Source organism: Phodopus roborovskii, unplaced genomic scaffold (genome assembly GCF_943737965.1).
Source record: "Phodopus roborovskii unplaced genomic scaffold, PHOROB, whole genome shotgun sequence".
NCBI lineage: Eukaryota > Metazoa > Chordata > Mammalia > Rodentia > Cricetidae > Phodopus > Phodopus roborovskii.
Window position 1 is genome coordinate 15,939,320 of NW_026126413.1, and position 20,680 is coordinate 15,959,999.

At 42.1% G+C, this 20,680-nt stretch overlaps 1 pseudogene; it reads left to right on the top strand.

Moving 5' to 3' along the window:
• LOC127221023 (26S proteasome regulatory subunit 4-like) overlaps positions 1-20,680 on the top strand; it is a 37,208-nt pseudogene that overhangs the window by 15,168 nt on the left and 1,360 nt on the right.

Here is a 20,680-nt window from a genome sequence, read left to right on the forward strand (position 1 = left end):
GAAGAAAGCATTGAATTCCCTGGAGCTGGAATTATAGGCAGTTGGAAGTCACCGCTGGGAACTGAACCTAGGTCCTCTACAAGAGCAGCCAGTGCTCTTAACCATCTCTCTAACCTCATAGATTTTTTTTTTTTTTATTTAGCACTGTTTCCCTAAAAATGTCAGAAATATGAGTTAAACATGTTACTGATTTACTACTTGGAAGAATCAACCACCTGTGCTTTCCACGGTACCTTATCATAAAAACCACTTATATAGTATAAAAATAATAACATTTACACAGGGGAGAGGTTAGAAGTGATTTGGAGTCTGGATAAATGTTACTATGTAACACAATGTGCAATGTCAGTTTGAACAGGTTAGATACCATCTCTGGGACTTAGGATCCTTATCCAAAATGCACCGAAAACTAGTACCTATAGGGCCAGGTATTGTGGCACATCCCTGTAACCCAAGAAACAAAGGGGATGAAGGTCATGAGTGTGAGGGCCCCTAGGATGGAACAAAAGCTTTTCCCAAATAAGAAGGCTTGGGGATGGAGAGATGATTCGGAGAGTTACTTTTCTCTTGTGCTACGATAAAACACCATGACCAAGGCAAGTTAAACAAGGAAGGGTTTGTTTAGGCTTGTGGTTCTAGACAGTCCTTCACCATCATGGCAGGAAGTGTGGCAGGAGGCAGTCACTACAGCTGGAGCAGAGTTCACATCTGGAACCACAAGCAGGAAGCAGAGAGAGTAAACAGGGAATGGCTCAGAGCTTTTTAAATTTCAAACACACTTCCTCCCGTAAGCCCACACATCCTAAATCTACCCAAACAGATCCTCCATCGGGGGACCAAGTATTCAAACAGCTGAGCCTAAGGGGGACATTTTCATTCAAACCACTGCCAACAGAAGACCAAAATTCACTTCTCAGAACCCATGTACAGTGGATCTCAACCAATTGTAACTCCAGCTTAACTTCCTCTTTTGGCCTCCAAGGGCACCTGTACTCACATATGCACACATGTACATGCGTGCGTGCACACGCACGGACGCACACACACACACGCACATGCACGCACGCACGCGCACACACACACACACAATTTAAAACGAAATAAAATCGTTAAAAAAAAAGTCAAGACCCCCAAACCAACACCAAAACATACCTACCATGAGTGTGTTGTAGGATCTAATAAGGTAATGTAAATATAGGCGTTACCACGGGTCTGGCATTTGGTAGATAACATAATAAACCATGAAATGATAGTTATAGTGGTACCTTTTGTAGATGTTTGGAGAGCAAACAGTTGCCGGGGTGAAATTATGCTCAGAGGAAGTTTGTGTCCTATTTTGATAGCATCCCATCCTTCAGAATTGTGGGATAAGTAAGCATGTGAAAAACTTGCATTTGGGCAAGGGTTCATAGTGACCAGGTTCTGTGCTATTTGAGCAAAACTAAATTCACATTGACAATTGCTTTTCACATGGTGAAAAGCAAACTGTTCTTAACCGAGTAGCATATTGATCCTTTCCAAAGACAAAAGCAGTATGATGGGTCAAAGAAGTGTGTTGCTTTAGACTGTCTGCTGCTGTTAATACAATGGTCTCTCCACAGGAAGTGTATATAGACAACTCACAAAAGCAGGAAAGTCACTCAGGAACCTGTGGGTGAACGCCTGGTCGAAACTCATGGGATTGTCCTGAGGTCACAAAGCCTGCCTGCGTCTAAGACTGCAGCTCAGACAAAGCTGGGTTTCCCACCTGTGGAAGCCGGCCTATATCATGAAAGCTGAACTTTCTGTTTCAACCCCATATAGCCGGCCATATAGAATTTTTGCCGGCTCAGAATCCGTTTTCCCTTCTGGCGATAGCCTCGTTCCTGGCTTGTGATCTTAAAAGGGCTGCTCGATCCTTAGCTCAGCTCCAGATTTGATGGTTCCTACGTTCGGGCGTGGACCACGGGGTCCAGCAAAGCGTTTGCTGAGGGGCAGGTGAGAAGTAGAAGCCGTGTCCATTTACAAAGGAAAAGTCAGTGTAAGGTCACACTGATGATACCAAGGCTGGGAATGTATCCACCTCTCAGACCAGTGTCCAAAACATGCCTACATTTAAAATTTTATTTTACTCCGGGTGATGCTGGTGGCACACACCTTTAATCACAACACTTGGGAGTCAGAGGCAGGTGGATCTCTGTGAGTTCCCCGCCTGGTCTACAAAGTGAGTTCCAGGACAAACAAGATACACAGAGAAACCCTATCTCAAAAACCCAAAAAACTAAACAAAACAAAAATTTACTATGTAAAAAGTGGTTCTAGGTTTCTTTGTAGTGTTACTAAGCCAGTCTGTCTGAGGGTCCATGAGCTTTTCTGCTTGGTCATTAAATATCTGTAACAACATATGCCTTTCTATGTCTTTAAAGAGAACACAAGTTTTAACCAAGGTAAAGACAATACAATGATAGATAATTTATATGCAATGTTCCTCTGTGACTACTTAAAAATCATTTTAAGCTACAAAGATATTATTATATATTTAGACCTTCAATGACCACACTACAAATTGTAACCATGCAAAAAGAAGACTAGTGTGCTGGCTAGATGCTTCAGGTATAAGAACTTGTGATCATGACCCAGGACCTGAGTTCAATCCCTGGGACCCACATGGTGGGACAGAGTCTACTCCCACAAGTTATCCTTTAACCTCTAAATGTCTTCCATGACATGTGTGCCCATAAACAAACAAACAAACAAAACAAATGTAATGAGAATAGGAGAGAAAAAGAGAGGAAGAGAACGAGGCAGCTGTAGTACCTAGGAAGTAATCCAAGAGGGTTAGTTCCAGACCTCACCTTGGATAATCTTCTCTTTCTATAGCAGTGTACAGTGTTTGCATGTAATGCACACATGCATTCCCATGTGTTTTAAATCATCTTTGCATTTGTTCTAATTGTACAATGTACAATTATCTTAGTCACTATTCTATTGTTGTGAGGAAACAACATGCCCAAGGTAACTCTCATAGAAGAAAGTATTTAATTGGGGCTTCCTTACAGTTTCAGAGAGTTAGTTCATTGTTACTATGAAGGGGAGCATGGTAGAGGCAGCAAAACAGGCAGGCTCTGGAGCAGCAGTTGAGAACTACATCCTGATTTGAAGGGAGAGAGAGAGAGAGAGATGATTACATGTTCACATACATGAGCCTATGGGGGCCATTCTTATTCAAGCTACCACAAATGCCTACACATCACTGAATTCTCTTGGATTTAGCATGTAGTTCCCAGTACCTCCAAGGTCTATTTTTGGAAGGTTATGAATTTTTACCCAAAACACTTTTGATCAGGGTAAGCTGAATTCCTGAATATGGAGTCCACCTTGTTTCATAATACTTAGAGCAGGCTTACTGGAGTGACTACCTTTACGGTGGCCCTTAAGGCCCTCACCCTTGACTTTGCTCGTTACACTTTTCTGACACTCTGGTTGCTCAAATGGGAATCAGCTGGGCTTCAAACTACTCATCCTCTTCACCCCACACGTTCACAACTTCCTACTATTTCTTTTCTTGGCTTTTAACGTCCTTGTTAATTCTACCTGGGAGAAATCAGGAGACAAGCCGGATGAAATAACTGCCTATTCTAGCATTAAATTGTATTAACCCTTTCAGGTTGTCACACAGCACAATGGGCTCCATCATGGAATCTGCACACGTGTATGTCTCTATGATGTGCTTTCATTGTCTGCCGCCATCGCCATTGGATTTTCATCCGAGGGTTGGAGAAATGGCTGAAAGATGAAAAGCACTTGCTGCTCTTGCAGACGACCTGGATTTGGTTCCCATCACCCACATTCGGCTAACTCCAGTTCTAGGGTTTCTAACTCCCTTTTCTGGCTTTTTCAGGCACTGCACACATAGCGCCCAAAATATAAGGCAATACGCCCATACTCATAAAACAAAAATAGATTTAAAAGCTTAAATCGTGGAAAAACAACAAAATATTTTAATCAAAGTCTCTACGGCCCAAGTATGTCTGGATTGGAATTAGTGTTCCCAGGCTTATTCAAGTAAAGTAAGTAATGAAAAGGAGAATGCGTAGAGAAAGTTCTTATGAAACCATTTTCAGGGACAGCAAATTGTAACAAGATGAGCAAAAAATATAAGCAGTCTTTAGGTCAGAACATTAAAATGAATCTTTTCATATGAAGAAACGTTTCTCACATGATGAAAAATGTAATGTTTGCGGCTAAAATAAGATACTATTTTCTGCCAGGCCATGGTGGCACATGCCTTTAACCCAGCACTCCGGAGGCAGAGACGGGGGAATACTGTACCAGGCTTTTTCTTTGGGGTCACCAACCAAATCGTGACACAGGGACTTATTAGTTTTGAATGCTTGGCCTAGCTTACGCTCATTTCTGGCTACCTCTTTTAACTTAAATGAATTGTTTCTATTTATTTACCTTTTGCCTCTGGGCTTTTTACCTTTCTTTCCTTCTGCACATCTTATTTTCACCGCTTCTCATGTCTGGCTGCCTGGCAGTTGCTTGGCTTCTTGGCATGTCCCTCTTTTTCTCCCTTGTCCTCTCCTTTCTTCTTCTTCTCTTTTCTTTCTCTGGAACCTAGATTCCTCCTCCTCTTTATTCTCTCTGCCAGCCAGCACTGCCTATTCCTCTCTCGCCTAGGTATTCACTAGTCAGCTTTTTGTCAGACCTTGCCTTAGGCAGGCAAGGTGAAACAGCAACACATCTTTACATAACTAAACGAGTGCAGTGTAAACAAATGCAGTGCATCTTTGCCTAGTTAAAATAATATTCTACAACAGATCGCTCTGAGTTTGAGACCAGTCTGGCCTACAACAGATCAAATTCCAGGGCAGCCAAGGCTACACAAAGAAAGCCTATCTTGAAAAACCAAAACCCGAAACCAAAACAAACAAAAAGATGCTATTTTCCACCTAGGGACTAGCAAACATAAAAAGATGCAGTGGTGCATGCATACAAGCCAGCACACAAGAAGCTGAGCAGTGACAGGTTAGTCCAGCCTGAGCTACAGAGTGAGACCCTGTCTTAAAAAGAAACAACCAAAAAGCTTGCTAAGTTATTACTCTATTATTGAGAGGGTGAGGACACAGGCATTCTTATGTAGCTAAGGTACAATCTTTAAATGCCCCTACAGATAATGCTTGAGGTATGCAGAACACCACCCAAGGCAGGCAGTCCATGGAGTGGAGTAGAGCAGTTCTGGATCGTTAATAGAGATCACTAAAAAACAAGCAAATACTCACAAAACAGGGACTTAGAGAAGACAGCAAGGTGCAGGAGAGTTTTCACCCTGTGAAGCCCTGCTGGAAAGCCCAGGCTGTACTTTCTGTAGCAGAGCTGTTTCTGTGACAGCACGTGCAAGGGATGTTTGTCGCTGGGCTAAGCTCCAGTACTGACAGGTTCAGGGCGCCAAGGCTGTGGACTGTGTCCTCTTTCGCACTTTCTGAAATTTGGGTCGTATAGATACCTTAACAATCTGACCAAGTCTGAAAACACGTGTACGCTGTGACTTAGCAAATCTATTCCTGAAGAACTGAGTGGATCTGTCCCCCAAAAGGCATTCACAGGAAAATCTGCAGAGTTTTCTCATGATAAGAGAAACCTAAAACTGACCCAAAGGTCACCACCTGGTCCTCTCCAAGTGCTGAAGCAGGGAAGCTACTCAATTATGGATTTCCACCTCCAGAATTGTGAACCAACCTTCTTTACAAAGTACCCAGCCTCGGGCATTTTGACATAGCAACTGAACGAGGGCCAATACAATTAATTTGAAAAAAGGTGGAGACATTAAAAAAAAAATTATCCAACTGTCCAGTGAGCCTGCCTTCCTTCCTTTTTTATTTTTTCTGTGCTTGAAATTGAACTTAGGCTCTCACATGTGCTGGAGAAGTACTATACCACTGAGCTATATTCCAAGTCCTAATTTCTCTCCCTTTATACCAATAAAAATAAAATACAACCTTTCTACTAAGCAGTAGAGAAAAATACCGAAAATTTCCTTAAGCATAAAGAAGGGCAAAGCAAATATTGATTACTAGAATAAAATTCTGATTAAAACCAATTGTAAGGAACAAAATGAAACCATGTTCTACCATGACCCTGAGTTCTCACAGACAATAATAGAATGCTTCAACCCACCAAGGGCAGGAAAGGTACTTTAACAAACTTATTAAACAGAAATATAAGTGAAGGAGGAGGCGTTGACAGACATTTTGTCAGGGATTCCATGGTAACTGGGAGGGAGGGAGGGAGGGAGAGAGGGAGGGCTCCATTTGTGGGTAAGCGGCTGATAGAAATGAGGGCGCTGTGGACGGTTGAGTAAATAAGGGAGGAGAACAGCGGGGATTTTTACAGATAGGTGTAAGGACAAAGCAGCCAGTTGTCAAACAAGAAAAGTAGGGGTGTGTGTTTGTGTGTGTGTGTGAGAGAGAGAGAGAGAGTTTGTGTGTGTGTGTGAGAGAGAGAGTTTGTGTGTGTGTGTGAGAGTTTGTGTGTGTGTGTGTGTGAGAGAGAGAGAGAGAGAGAGAGAGAGAGAGAGTGAGAGAGAGTGTTGGTGTGTGGGGGATGGGACTCACCTCACGCAGAATACTTGGAAGTGACTGGAAACAGGTACATGTAACCATAAAACAGACTGATTCGGAATACACCAGAAGGTCACAAAAACAAGAGCTTGCATTCTGAGGAGACTGTCTTTTCTTTTCTGGAGGCAGCCATGCCCTGAGAGGGTCAGCCTTCACACCTCTCTCTCCAGAGTCTTCACACTGAAGCATTTGCATTTCTAGTCTGTCAGGTTTTTCTCCTCTTGATAAATTCTTTTTCTGATTAAAAAAGAACAGAAGCTCCCTGTAGAAAACCAGAAAATGCAAAGGTTGTAAGAAGGGGGGGGGGGGACAACCCTACCACAGTGGCCCAGAGAATAGAGCTGAAGTCTTGCTTTGGGGGTGGGGGTCCTCCTGGACAGGCTGCGGCAGCACACGTTATGTGGGCTTGGGTCTTCTGAGGACCCAGGCATTGTTTGTTATGTGACTGTCATTTTTTATCTGTGTCTTGTCCCCTAGACGCTCTTGAGGTTAAACATGTTGTCTGCGTTGTTCACTGCTGTGTCCTTGGGGCCCAGCACATAAAAAGATATTGGAGGAGTTGTTGAGGTTTCACATTATTTCCTGAAGATGAGCAGCTAAATTAGTCTCCCTTCATTGAGGAAGGGGCTCTCATGCCTCAGTGAGTGTCTGAAACTATGTCATGTCAGCCTCCTTGCGTGTTTGATCTCCTCGCTCAGCTTATCAGCGAGGGTTCTCTAGAAGGACGGAAGACAGAACATACCACTCTATGCATGTATGTAGCCTCATGTGGTGGTGCATGCCTCTGACCTAGCATTTAGGAGATAGAGGCAGGAGGATCAGAAACAAGTTCAAAGCCATCCTCAGTTAGGTGGCAGTTTGAGGTCAGTTTGAGTACACGAAGACTTATGTCAAAAACAAAACAAAACAAAGAGGGATTTATTAAATTGGCTTCCATGGGCAGAGGCTGATAGTCTCTCCATGGCCTTCTGCCTGTTGGAAAGCCATGGAACCAGGTACCAACTCAGTCCAAGAAGCTGGAACCCTCAGAACAATCTGAGCACGAAGACCCTGAAGCCCCCAGGGAATCACTGACCAGGTCTGCGTTGAAGGGCTGAAGGGACACTAGCCTAATGTCCCTGGAGGCAGCAGCAAAATCTGCGAAGACCAAGCCACTTTAGGTGTATGTGAGTCCCTCAGGGTCCCTTTGGTTCTGTCCTTAATCTGCTGAGCTGTCTAGCCCACAGTCAGGTTGGGCTCACCCTGATGCTAAACCATGCGCCAATCATCTCTGGAAACACTCCCACAGACACGTACTGAAGTGTGTCTTTCAAGTTTTCTACACCGCTCTATCCAGTCACATACATCCCTATGATAGAGCTTGACTCATAAATTAGTCAAAGCTGGTGAACAGCAATAGTTGTAGAAGAATTACACTGTAATAAAATTGTGGAGCAGTGGTGCAGAGCTCTCTCCGGGCATCTTACTGTTCTGTGCTCACTTCTCATCTCTTGAGATGGTGTGTATTGATGGACTGCCCACCTGACAGAATACACCGAGTCAATGCCACGGTACCATGACACATTGTGGGGCCATGAGGCAAGCCTTGTTCAAACTCAGCACTGAGGTAACGGATTGGGTCTGATGACAGAAAGCCCCCGAGTGATTAACGGGCAGGTGGCTGATCGCTCAGCGTGACTATGCCAGACTGAAGGCTGACTGTTCCCCATGTCCACAGAGCTGGAGGGCACAAGATTCCATTATGCTGCTCAGACCAACTGACACTTGAAAACTTGTGACTTAACTTCTAGAATTTCTCGTATAATACTTTAGGACTGAAGTTGAGCACTAGTTGTTGAAACTGCAAAGTGTGTGTGTGTGTGTGTGTGTGTGTGTGTGTGTGTATAAAAAACCCAGGACTTTGCCCATGCCAAGCAAGAGCTTTACTACCCTCCATCATGAATATTTCTTACTTACCAATCTAGTCATTTAAATAAATGCCTGATGAAGTTAGGAATATGTCAATTATGGACAGAAATTTTGTAGTTTGTGATGTATCCTATGGTATTTCTTGCATGTTCTTTTCATGTGTGTCCACAAGCACTCACAGAAACTATTGCTTCCATTATTTTAATTTTTTATGTGTATGGATGCTTTTATGTGTATGAATGTCTGGGTACCATGTGTGTGCCTAGTACTTGCAGAGGCCAGAAGAGGGTGTTGGATCTCCCGAGAATGGAGTTACATATGGTTGTGAGCCACTGAGTAGGTGCTGGGAATCAAACCTAGGTCCGCAGGAAGAGCAGCCAGTGCTCTGAACCACCGAGTCATCTCTCCACCCTCCCCCCCCCTTCTCCCATGCTTTAAGATTTACTTTATTGATTATTTATACATGTAAGCCTGTATGAGTGCATAGGAGAACAGGTGCCCCAGGAGGCCAGAGATGATGTTGGGTCCCTGAAGGTATAGTTACAGACAGTTGGAAGCTGCCTAGTGTGGGTGCTGCAAATCAAACCCAGGTCCTCTGCAAGAGCAGAAAGTGCTCTTTACCCCCGAGCCGTTCCTCGACTCCTTCCGTTCTTTATGTTCCGTTAGAGCCAGTATAACATATTAAGTAGGGGCTTCAGGGCTTTGAACATTTATGTTTAGATTCTTTCTTATTTTTACCTTTGAATAATGAAAATGATCCGAAAGATTTCGTGCTGTTCAGAAGTCTGGAGGAAGAAGGCTAAGAATATGGAATGTGCTTGTAATAAAATTTTCAAGGAGGGCAGATGGAATTACTGAAACTTGAAATACAGCCAGAATTCTAAAGTGAGCATCTCAGCCTTGGAACAAAATCATGCTTGGAATCATTATAACCAGAGTCATCCAGGGCCTTCCAAACATCAGAGAGAGGGCTCAGCGGGGGAAAGGTGCTTGCTGCCAAGTCTTATGGAAAGAGAGAACCAACATTCATCTCCACACATGTGCATACACTGAGACTTATATGATAATATAATAATAATTAAAACAAAACAATGGGTCAGGAGGATGGCTCTGCAGGTAAAGGCGCTTACTACCAATCCTGATGGTTTCACCATCAGGACTTACATAAAGGTCAAAGGAGAACTGAGCTCTGCTGAACACAAATAAATGTGATTCAAAAAATTAAAAACCCAACCAAACAAAAAATTGTCTGAACCAATGGGGCTTTAGGTACCACAGTTAGTCAGTATAAACAAAACAAAGCCATTCCATAATTAAGAAAGTAAAATTTTTCTTGAGTCTTATACTTGAGAAGCCTAGAGACAGAACTAATCCAGGCATAAATAGCTGGTTCTAAGGATAAAAAAAAAATGTTGCTCTCTTTCCCAGCATCCATGAGATTGAACCATAGGGCAGAGTGACTGGTACTTGCTGGATCCTTCATACTCACCAAAGGAGAGGCATCAGTCCTACCCAAAGAAAGTGAGGTGAATTTTCCACAAGAAAGCATCCACATGTGGAAAGGCCATGGGTTTGGTGATAAGACTAAACTTTACTTGAGTCTTGTGTTCCTGGAAAACAGTGTCAAGTTGTATCCCTCCATCTCTAGGGTTAACTTTCAGACATCCCCTTATCTATCCATGACCCAGCCAAAAGACCCTCTGATTTCCCACTGTTTCAAAAATGATATGCTGGAGGCTTGTGTTTTGTTCCCATTGACCTATAAAGTTCAATGCTTGATTAAGCTTGTCAGGGTTATTTCCCTCCTCCAGGTCCTAACCAATGGCCACCAGGCTTAAACACTGGAAGAAGGAAAAAGCTTTCCCTAATGGCCCAGTGTGGACTTCAGAGGAAAACTCCTCCACTAGCTTCCTGAGAACCCCACTCATCTGGGTCGCTGAACTGACTTCTTCTTACCCGTTCTACTCTTTCCCGTAAAAGACAAGCCCCTGTCTGCCTGGCCTTGAGTTGATGATCTGCTATGTAAGTCACCCGTCTGTAGTTTTCCTCAGCAGGTATCCCATGACCCTGGCATCTCCAACATCTTGGGTCTCCAACGCAACTGAGGCTTTACTTTCATAGCTTTACATAGCAGCCTCTCTGGGCATCCATGCAGCAATACCCCTGATATATATGTCTGGCTCTAGTGGGTTTCCTTAGCTATGGAGGGAGAGTCTATATTTCTTTCTTGTTTCCTTGTTGTTAAAGCCATGTGGCCACAGCTTGATGGGAGATGTCATTCTGTATATGTTTCTCATACTGGTTAATAATAAAGCACTGTTGGCCAATAGGAAAGGAAGATAGGAGGGACTAGGAGACAAGGAGGAAATAGGAAGTAGGAAGGAGGAGTCAAGATGGAGAGTCTGGAGAAAGCAGTATGCTGCCGGCTCCCCGGTAAGAGAAGGCCATGTGAAAATACATAGATCAGCAGAAATGGGTTAATAATTAAGGCAGAGCTAGCAGATAAGAAACAAGTAACCGGGCCAACAGCATTGTATCAAATACAGAGTCTCTGTGTATTATTTGGGGCTGGCTCGGTGGCAGGACAAGACCAGCGGTGGCGGGCGGAAAAACCCAAACTCCTTACAAATGGCGCCCAACGTGGTTAATAAGAACTTCCACTTAAAATTTAACAAAAGCTTAAAAACGCGGTGTTAGAAACAAAAGAACACAGACAAGCAAGGTTTCTTGGTAGCAGCATTTTTCTCGGTTGGAATCTGCTTTGCAAGAGACAAGCAGATATTTGCGCGGCTCCTTTAAGCGAGGATTCCTGACTCAGTAATAGCCGGAAAAAAGCACAGGGCTTTTAAGAAACTCTGCTAACAATTTATTGGTGTGTATGAGAGATGGCAATGGCGGTGACCACATCTCCAAGCCGGCAGCATGCAGATCAAGGCAGTGAGCGCAGCTTTCAGTGCTGGCGATAAAAGTAACCGCCACCATCTTTGGTAAACCGCGGCAGAAACAAAGACTTTCATTTTAACAATGTTGTTGTTTAACAGATAAAGACTCATGGCCAAAAAAAGATAAAGATTTACAGTAGAGACAGATTCACATTAAGAAAAGGTGTTAAAAGTTTACAGTGTGTTTAAAAAAAAAAAAATACATAGGCTTGGGAGAGAAAAATAAAATGGTTTTAAATAGACAAAGAGGAACTGGGTGTTGTAGCACACGCCTTTAATCCCAGCACTATGGAGACAGAGGCAAGCAGATCTCTGTGATTTGCAAAGTAAACCTGGTATGCAGAGTAAATTCCAGGACAGATAAGAGTTACACAGTGAAACCCTATGTCAAAAGATAAAAAAATAAAAGTAAAATAAACAGAGTAATAAAGGCATGTAAAGATGAAAAGCTCAGAGAGAATCTGGTTACTGTATGCTATTGTGTTGTCTCTACATTGTTTGACTGCTGAGAAAATAACAACTGATAAAGGAAATGCTGCTGGATTAATTCAATTTATATATTTTAAAAATGCTTTGACTCCAAAATTTAAGTTCAAGGACAAGTTACTGGGGAAAAGGATTTCTATTTTTGTTTCTACAGAAAATGAAAAGCTGTGGATTCCTTCCAGACTAATGTGGTTTGATCAAGCCAGGCCCCCTGAAACAGAGTTCCTGGCGATCCAACATTCAAAACAGCTTGGACAAAGCAGCCTTGCAGACTACAGCCAAGATTCCCATGACAGCGCCCCCTGTCAGCAGGAAGTAGTTTGGAAAGAACGACGCCCAAATTCCCAAATATTGTTTATAAATGTTTGGTTTCATTTAAATGGACTTGGGTATAAATGGTTAATGATCACAGCCAGTTCTTTTTAAAGGTAAAAAGGGAATTATGGTATTGATATGATTACTTTGTTTTGGAATGGATTTTCATTTATTGATACAATTTAAGGTCAATTTTGTGATGTGTATATTTCTCCTTTTGTTTAGGCATTGTGTTTATATAGTTCATTCAGAAACATATTGTATAATGTAGTACAGATTATAGATAATTACCTATGATAGTCAAAGCTTAGAGTTAAGTTAGTTAGGTTTTCAAGATACACAGAGATGTATTTGAGATAGATAGGCATTCTTCAAACCTTTCAAAGACCTACAGAATATGGCATTTAAAATGGTTTAGGGTTTTTCTTGACAATGAGACATAATTGTTCCTGGCAATACCACCTGCACCAGAAAAGAAGATGGACATTGAAGAAACTCGTTTTGGAGTTTGCTTCCAATATGGCAAGACTAGCCATTTGGACAAGATACTGCTCTTGTCTGGACTGTTTGACTTTATGCTGTATAAACTGGACATGCAGGACCCACAGAAAAGTGACTGCTAATTCAAGATGGACATTGCTACAGAGTTCCTGCTTCATGGAAGAGTCTGTGAGACAGTCTGCAGGACACAGAGAAAAGTGACTGACAAACTGCCAATACAAGAAGACAGTTTAAAGTTTCCTGTTTGCTGAAGAGTCTGCCAGACACACTATGGCCTATGGGCTGAAGATGGAAGATTACAAAAGAACTTCGGGTGACCAGGCAGTGAGTTGTCTCTGTCATTTCTAGAGTTTATATATTATCCTTCTGTGGTCTTTGAAGGAGTTGAAGACAGATAGTTATGGTTATAGTTTTCCTTAGTTAGGCTTACAGATAAGTTACATATAGGACTTTAGACTCACAAAGATGGAATAGATGATGGAATAGTTTCTTAAATCTTGATAAATGTTAATGGACTAAATATTGTTAACTGTGATTCTTACTTGATAACTGATGTGTTATATATTTTGCTATGTTAAGGTTAAAACCCTTCTTTTTATTTAAACAGAAAAGAGGAGATGATGGGAGATGTCATTCTGTATATGTTTCTCATACTGGTTAATAATAAAGCACTGTTGGCCAATAGGAAAGGAAGATAGGAGGGACTAGGAGACAAGGAGGAAATAGGAAGTAGGAAGGAGGAGTCAAGATGGAGAGTCTGGAGAAAGCAGTATGCTGCCGGCTCCCCGGTAAGAGAAATACATAGATCATCAGAAATGGGTTAATAATTAAGGCAGAGCTAGCAGATAAGAAACAAGTAACCGGGCCAACAGCATTGTATCAAATACAGAGTCTCTGTGCATTATTTGGGGCTGGTGCGGCAGCAGGACAAGACCAGCGGCGGCAGGCGGAAAAACCGTACTCGTTACAACAGCTACCAAGTTCTGCTATTCGATAGGGCTGGAATTGGCCCCCTCCTTCAATTACATCTGTACCAACTTTCTGTTTGTGATGGCTTCCTGACCATTTAATCTTTTCTTTAATTCCTTTTCACAAATTGGAAGTTTAGCTGGGTAGTAACTTGGTCTGATATCATCTGTTCCTTCATTCCATTAAGCATCAGGGTTTTCTTTAGACTTTTTTTTTTTTAATCTCCTTGAGCACTGGAACATCTGTCTTCTATATTACTTTTCCTGGGACTCCCTTTATCCTCTAACTGTACATTTTGTAATATTCCTTACTTATCTTATTCCTGTTCAGTATAAATCTGTATAGTGATTACTAATAACCACATGACAGAGTCAATACTTGGCTGTCTTGAAGTATCCTCGATAGATTAATCTAAAAACTCTTCAGTTTTGCCTCAGGCAGATTTTTGGGACAAGGGCAAAAAAACTCAGCCACATCATTTGCCAAAATATCACTAGAATGGTGTTTAGGCCACTTACTACAATTCTTGCCCTGTGAAACCTCTTGAGCTGTCCCAACCCCCATTCTGTATTGCCTTCAGCACCACTGTCTTCCATGCTAATACTAACATGACCCAGTAAGCCCTGCTTACTTTAAAGTATCTAACCGCTTTTGTCTTCCATAGTCCTCCACCAAACAGCATGGTCAGGCCTGTCCAATAATACCCCACTCCTGGCATCAACTTCTGTCTTAGTCACCATGCTATTGCTATGAAGAGACACCATGACCAAGGCAACTCTTATGAGAGAAAACATTTAACTGGGGGCTTGCTTACTGTTTCCGAAGCTTAGTCTATCACCATCATGGTGGGGATCACGGTGCTGGAGCAGTAGGTGGGAGTTAAATCCTAATCCGCAGGCAGAGAGACTAAGAAAGAGGGGAGGGAGATTGGCATGGGCTTTGAAATTTTAAAGCCCTCCCCCTGTGAGACACTTCCTCCAACTAGAGCACACCCACTCCAACAAGCCACACCTCCTAACCCTTCTGATCTTTTCAAACAATTCTACTCCCTGGTAACAAAGTATTTAAATATGTTAGTCTATGCAGATCATTCTTGTTCAAACCACCACACTAAGCATTCTCAGTATTACATATAAAAATTCCCTCCCCCCTTACTGTCATAATCCTTTAAATAAAGTTTCTATTTTCTCATTTCCATTTGGCCCTGGCTAGACCAGAAAACAGATGTCTACACCCCACACTTCTACCCTAGTCTGATGGTGCTTGAGGACATGAAAATTGATTATACCCTCTATCTCATCCAGTTTTGGTTCTGTTGACAAACAGAAGCAGGGATCATTTGGAATTCAAATGTCAGCTTCATTTGTGTCAGAAAGCAAGTTCAGTCACATGGTAAGATGAGAAAAAAACCTTGTGGGCATTATGCTACGTGAAATAACCTCGGCACAAAGGGCAAACATAACATGGTTCTAGGTTTATGAGGCATCTAAAGTGTTCAGTCATTGAAACAGGTAGTAGAACAGTTGCTGGCAGAGACTAGAGGAAGGAGAAACTGAGGAATTGCTGATAAATGGGTAGACAGTTCCAGTTTTGCAAGGCATAAAATTCTCACAACAATGTGAATATAGATAATACTACTAAAACTGTAAACTTTGTAATGACAGGATGAATTTTACTTTTCTGAGACAGCGTTTCTCTGTGTAGTCATGGCTGTCTTGAAACTCATTCTGTAGACCAGGCTGGCCTCGAACTCACAGAAATATGCCTCCTTTGCCTCCTGAATGCTGGGATTAAGGCATGTGCCATCACTGCCTGGTGTCAGGAGGAAATTTTATGCTTATATATTTCCCCCAGGAAGTTAACCTATTATTCCTAAAGCTTATTGGAGAATGTTGGCATTGTCTATGGATAATTATTGAGTATTAATACTGTGCACACATCCCTGAGTTGAAATAAACCTCTTCGAACTCCAGCTCACTTTGTAGGGCAGAGCTTTACTCCTGCAAGCTTATCACATGGCAAGATCTAAAAGACAGCCCACCATGAAAGGACAGAGTCCTACAGCATGTCTGCCCTCCCATTCCCAACTCAGAAAGAAGGACCAAGTCACAGAGCAGTGTCCCATGTTAGGAAAGAGGGTGTCCTTACCCTCAGGATGAAGATAAGAGACCTGATCCCACCCCAAGACCTCTATTCTGAGACATGGAGCTGAGACAATATACATTTGTCCCTGATCACAATGTTAACTGGAAAAGGATGGAAAGGGAAAGAAAGAGGGAACAGGAAAAGGAGGGAGAGCAGAAACAAAGGGAAGGGAACAGATGGAGAAGGAAGAAATTGAGGTGCGAGGAAAGGAAGGGAAGGGAGGAGAGGGACAATCGAGCATAGACTGGGGAGAGCCTGGGTCATGTTGTTATTGCAGGACTTCGAGTGGTCTTTACTTCTGCCAAGGTAAAACAAATGTTATTATGTTCTTTTGCCAGCACTGGAAGTACCACACTTGTAATAATTTGATGCACTCAATTTATTAGGTTGCTAAAAAGAGAGAAGATAAAGAGGATTATTAATGTACAGTTCACAGTTCATATTTTATAATTATTCCATTTTCTGACTTTTAGTATGTGGGCTCATTAATATCAGCAGGAGAGGTGAACCATTGGAAAATGCCTTTAATGGATACTAATGCCATAACAGGAGAAAAAATTCCATAGCAAAACATAGATCTATGTAACAGGGTTTATTTGAACAAACAATACAAAACAAAAACCCTACACTCTCTCCTGCACAAAGGTTGGTTAGAAACACATTTTTTTTTTCAAACGTGTCATTCAGTTCACTATAGAATTTGGGACCTCCTGTCTTCCCAGTATGTCTATGGTACAGGGTGGATTTCATTCTGCTAAGTTGTCAATGGAGGAAAAGGCAGTTAGCTAAATTATGTGCTTTGTTTGGACCACATGGCCAAGGAATGACATAGCTTAAAAAAAAAAAAAAAAAAAAAAAAAAAAAAAAGGCTCAATCATATTATTTTCTTCCCCTTCATCTAATTTTTGGCGAAATGTTATATCAAAATATTGAAGTTATGCACAGTCAAATCCTAAGAGAAACCTTGCAATGAGTGTGAAGTATAGCTCATTGGTTGTGGCTGCCACTGGTTTTGAGTTTTCAAGCTTCTACCATGCTGCCTCATCTGGCGCTGAAACCCAGGCCCAAGTGATCCTTTTGCTCAGTCTCCTGAGTAGCTGGGAAATCATTCACATCACACGAACAGCTAGCTATGGCTCAACTCAAGAAAAAAAAAAATTAAATTTAGAATGGAGTTGAGAAAAATGCTCCTCCGCTTCAGTCCAACAGTTGATGATGCTGAGTAGGCTGCAGTGTGATGTGGGGGCTGCTCCAGAATAAAATGCTCTGCCCCTTTACTGCTGCACACAAGAAGTCTAAACACATCCATATATACTCTCTCTCAACCCAGAGACATTCAGTCTTTAAGGAATTAATAATCCACTTAGGAACTTATTTCCTAGAACTTGTACTAAAAACTGAAGAAACCCTGTCTATCACATTTGCTTTGAGGGGAAAATGGTGTGCTCTAGATAAAACATTACAGTGACCAAAATACACTCCCATCTGTCAACTTTATATTCCTCTCATTTAGCTTTGCATCACGCACTTTGGCAGGATTCAGAGGACAAGAGCAGACAAGAACTTATTTTTAACCACTGTTGAAAGCTTGCCGATTTGGCAAGGGTGTGTCCGATGGGTACTCTCAAACATGGTACGAGGACAATTTAGTTTAGCCTTTCTGCAAGGTAATTTGGCAATAGACTGGCTATCAAAATTTTAAAGATGCATATCCTTTAGCCCATTAATTCAACTTCTGAGAAGTTGTCTCCATGAATGAATCAAACATCAAAGATATATGTAAAGAACCACTCAGCTGTCTATCGATAGGAGGCTGATTATTACATATTGTATACAATAATCTCTACAATATACATTATTACATTGTATATTATAATATACCTGTCCAGTGGAACTTTGCAAGTTTTAAAAACAATTATCTATATTCATACTCTGTGTTAAGAGAAGGTTACAGAAGAACATCTGTGGTCTGGGCTAGATGAGTGCTTGCCTAGCATGCAGAGGCCCTAGGTTTCATACCCAGCCCTGGAGGGGGACAGACTCAGGAGACAGAGGCAGAGGTATCTCTGGTGTGGGTTGTAAACACTGTTTGTGTGCATAGAAAGAAGCATGTGAAGATATATAGATTCCTCTGCCTCAGCATCCCACAACTGGCACACCAGTCAGGTGCCAACATATGTGGCCAGCTGCCCTTCCTTCCTTCAATTATTAATTAATCAATTACTTAGAGATAGGATCTCACTTTATAGCCCAGCTAGCCCAAAACTCACTATATAGACTGGGCTGGCCTCAAACTCAAAGCAATCTTCCTGCTTTGGCTTAGCGAGCAACAGGGTTAACGGTGCCTGGCTTCTTTTTATGTTTTTAAACTATCCCACAAGTACGTAAGGCTTTTTTCTTGTATGCATGTGTGCGTGACATGCCTGATTGCCAGTGTGCATGAACATGTGTGTATGGAGGTCAAAGGTCAATGCTCTCTATTTTAGTTTTAGGATAGGACCTCTCACTTAATTGGACATTCATTAATTTGGCCAGGCTAGCTGGCCAATAAGTTGCAAGGATCCTTTAGTCTCCACCCCCAGCCCCAGCATGGAAGGCAGGGCCCAGGTCCAGGATGTGAACAGTCATACTCAATTTTCATTTGTATGCTCGGGATTTTAACTTCGGTTCCCATGCTTGCACGGTCCTCACTATACTGACCACTGTCCCCTGCCATGCCCATACTATACTGACCACTGTCCCCAGCCATGCACACACTATACTGACCACTGTCCCCAGCCATGCACACACTATACTGACCACTGTCCCCTGCCATGCACACACTATACTGACCACTGTCCCCTGCCATGCACACACTATACTGACCACTGTCCCCAGCCATGCACACACTATACTGACCACTGTCCCCAGCCATGCACACACTATACTGACCACTGTCCCCAGCCATGCACAGCCTGTTGCTGTGATCTGCCTGAACTTCTATAAAAAAAGAAAGAAAAAAAAAATAAACCAAAAAACACCTCACATTAGATGACTTAACACGAGAAATTTACTCCTCAGCTTCCAGATTAAAGTAGCCTCCTGCTGGCTCCTGGCTTGCTCATGGCCTTTTTCGTGGGTTCTCACATGGAAGACAGGGAATTCTGGGAGCACTGATCCTTCTTACGAAGACACCAGACCTACGATCTCAGTAACTTATCAACCCTCGCCGATTCTGTCTCCAAATGCAGTCACATTGGGGGTCGGGGCCTTAAATGGATTTGGGAAAGGGTAAAAAACAAAAAGTAAAAAAAAAAAAAAAAAAAAAAAAAAAAAAAAAAAAAAAAAAGAATAAAAAAGCTTATAACATATATTTTTCTGGAATGAAAAAAATTAAGATAGTCCAACCTAAATACTTGTTTTTAGGACAAAAGTTTTACAAATCATGTGTAATCATGTATCAGCAAGGTGGGTACATTCTGTGATGTGTGGTATTAGGAAATTCCACTGTTAGCCAAACATCATTGCACATGCTTTTGTACACTAAGATGCTATGCCATCACAAGGCAGTATAATGGGAACAACATTGTGTGTAGGATCCTTTGTTATGGGGCGTGTGGTTGTATCCCATAAGGGGTCAATATCTAGAATATAACTCCTACAATTCAATAACAAGAACAATCAACCCAATGAAAAGCAAGTAATGCAGGGCCTGGAGAGGTGACTCAGCGGTTAAGAGCACAGGCTGCTCTTCCAGATGGACCGGAGTTCAATTCTCATGGTAGCTCACAACAGTCTATGCTACCTGTCACAGGGGATCCAACACCCTCACACAGACATGTGTGCATGCAAAACACTAATGTACATAAAATAAAAATAAACAAATTACCTTTTTAAAACGTGGGCAATGGAAATTAACAGAAATTTCTTCAATGAAAATGCATACATGTTTAATAAATACATTAAAACATGCTCAACACTACTGGTTATTAGAGAGATTCCCGTCAAACCCATGCTAGGGGAAACTAGAGGCCAAGGGCAAAGCTCTGTAACAGAGAAGCAAAGCAGCCAGCCACTAGAGAGTTTTCACTCTACCAATGCTCAGACCAAAGGGGCGATCCACTGATCTTCAGATTGCATCTCCAGACTGTACTGCTCCTCACCAAATCTCAGACAGAATCCTGGTCTGCTCTCAGAGACTGCACTGAGCTCCTTATATACACTCTAGTGCTGGGATTAAAGGTGTGAGCTCTGTTTCTCTTTTAGCCTGATTCAATCTCCTGTAGTCCTAGGTGCTCTTGAACTCACAGAGATACCTCTGCCTCTGTCTCCTGAGTCCTGGGATTAAAGGTGTGTGCAACCACTGCCCAGCTTCCATAGATAACTAGTGTGGCTAGCTTTGCATTCTAATCTTCCAGGCAATCTTTATTAAATCATAAATAACATATCACCACATACTTCGGTTGGTATTTTGCTTTGCTCAACTTGTGCAAAACCTGGGGTTTAATAATCAGCATTGCAAAAATAACGTTAAACAAGTGAAAAGAAAATTACAAACACTGACACAGATGTGGAGAGATCAGAACCCTGTGCATGGCTTGGAGGAATGCAGAAAAGGTATCGTTGCTATAGAAAATAACGTGAGGCTCCTCAAAGTACATGTGACCTGCGAAGGTGAATTTCATTTGTCTTGTTGGAGGAAGTGTGTCACTGGGGGTGGGCTTTGAGGTTTCAAAAGGCCTACTGAACCAGCTGGAACAGTGACGGAGGCCCTGGCCACTGGGAGGCCTACACAGATCTTCCTGATGCCTCCAGATCTGTATGTAGAGCTCT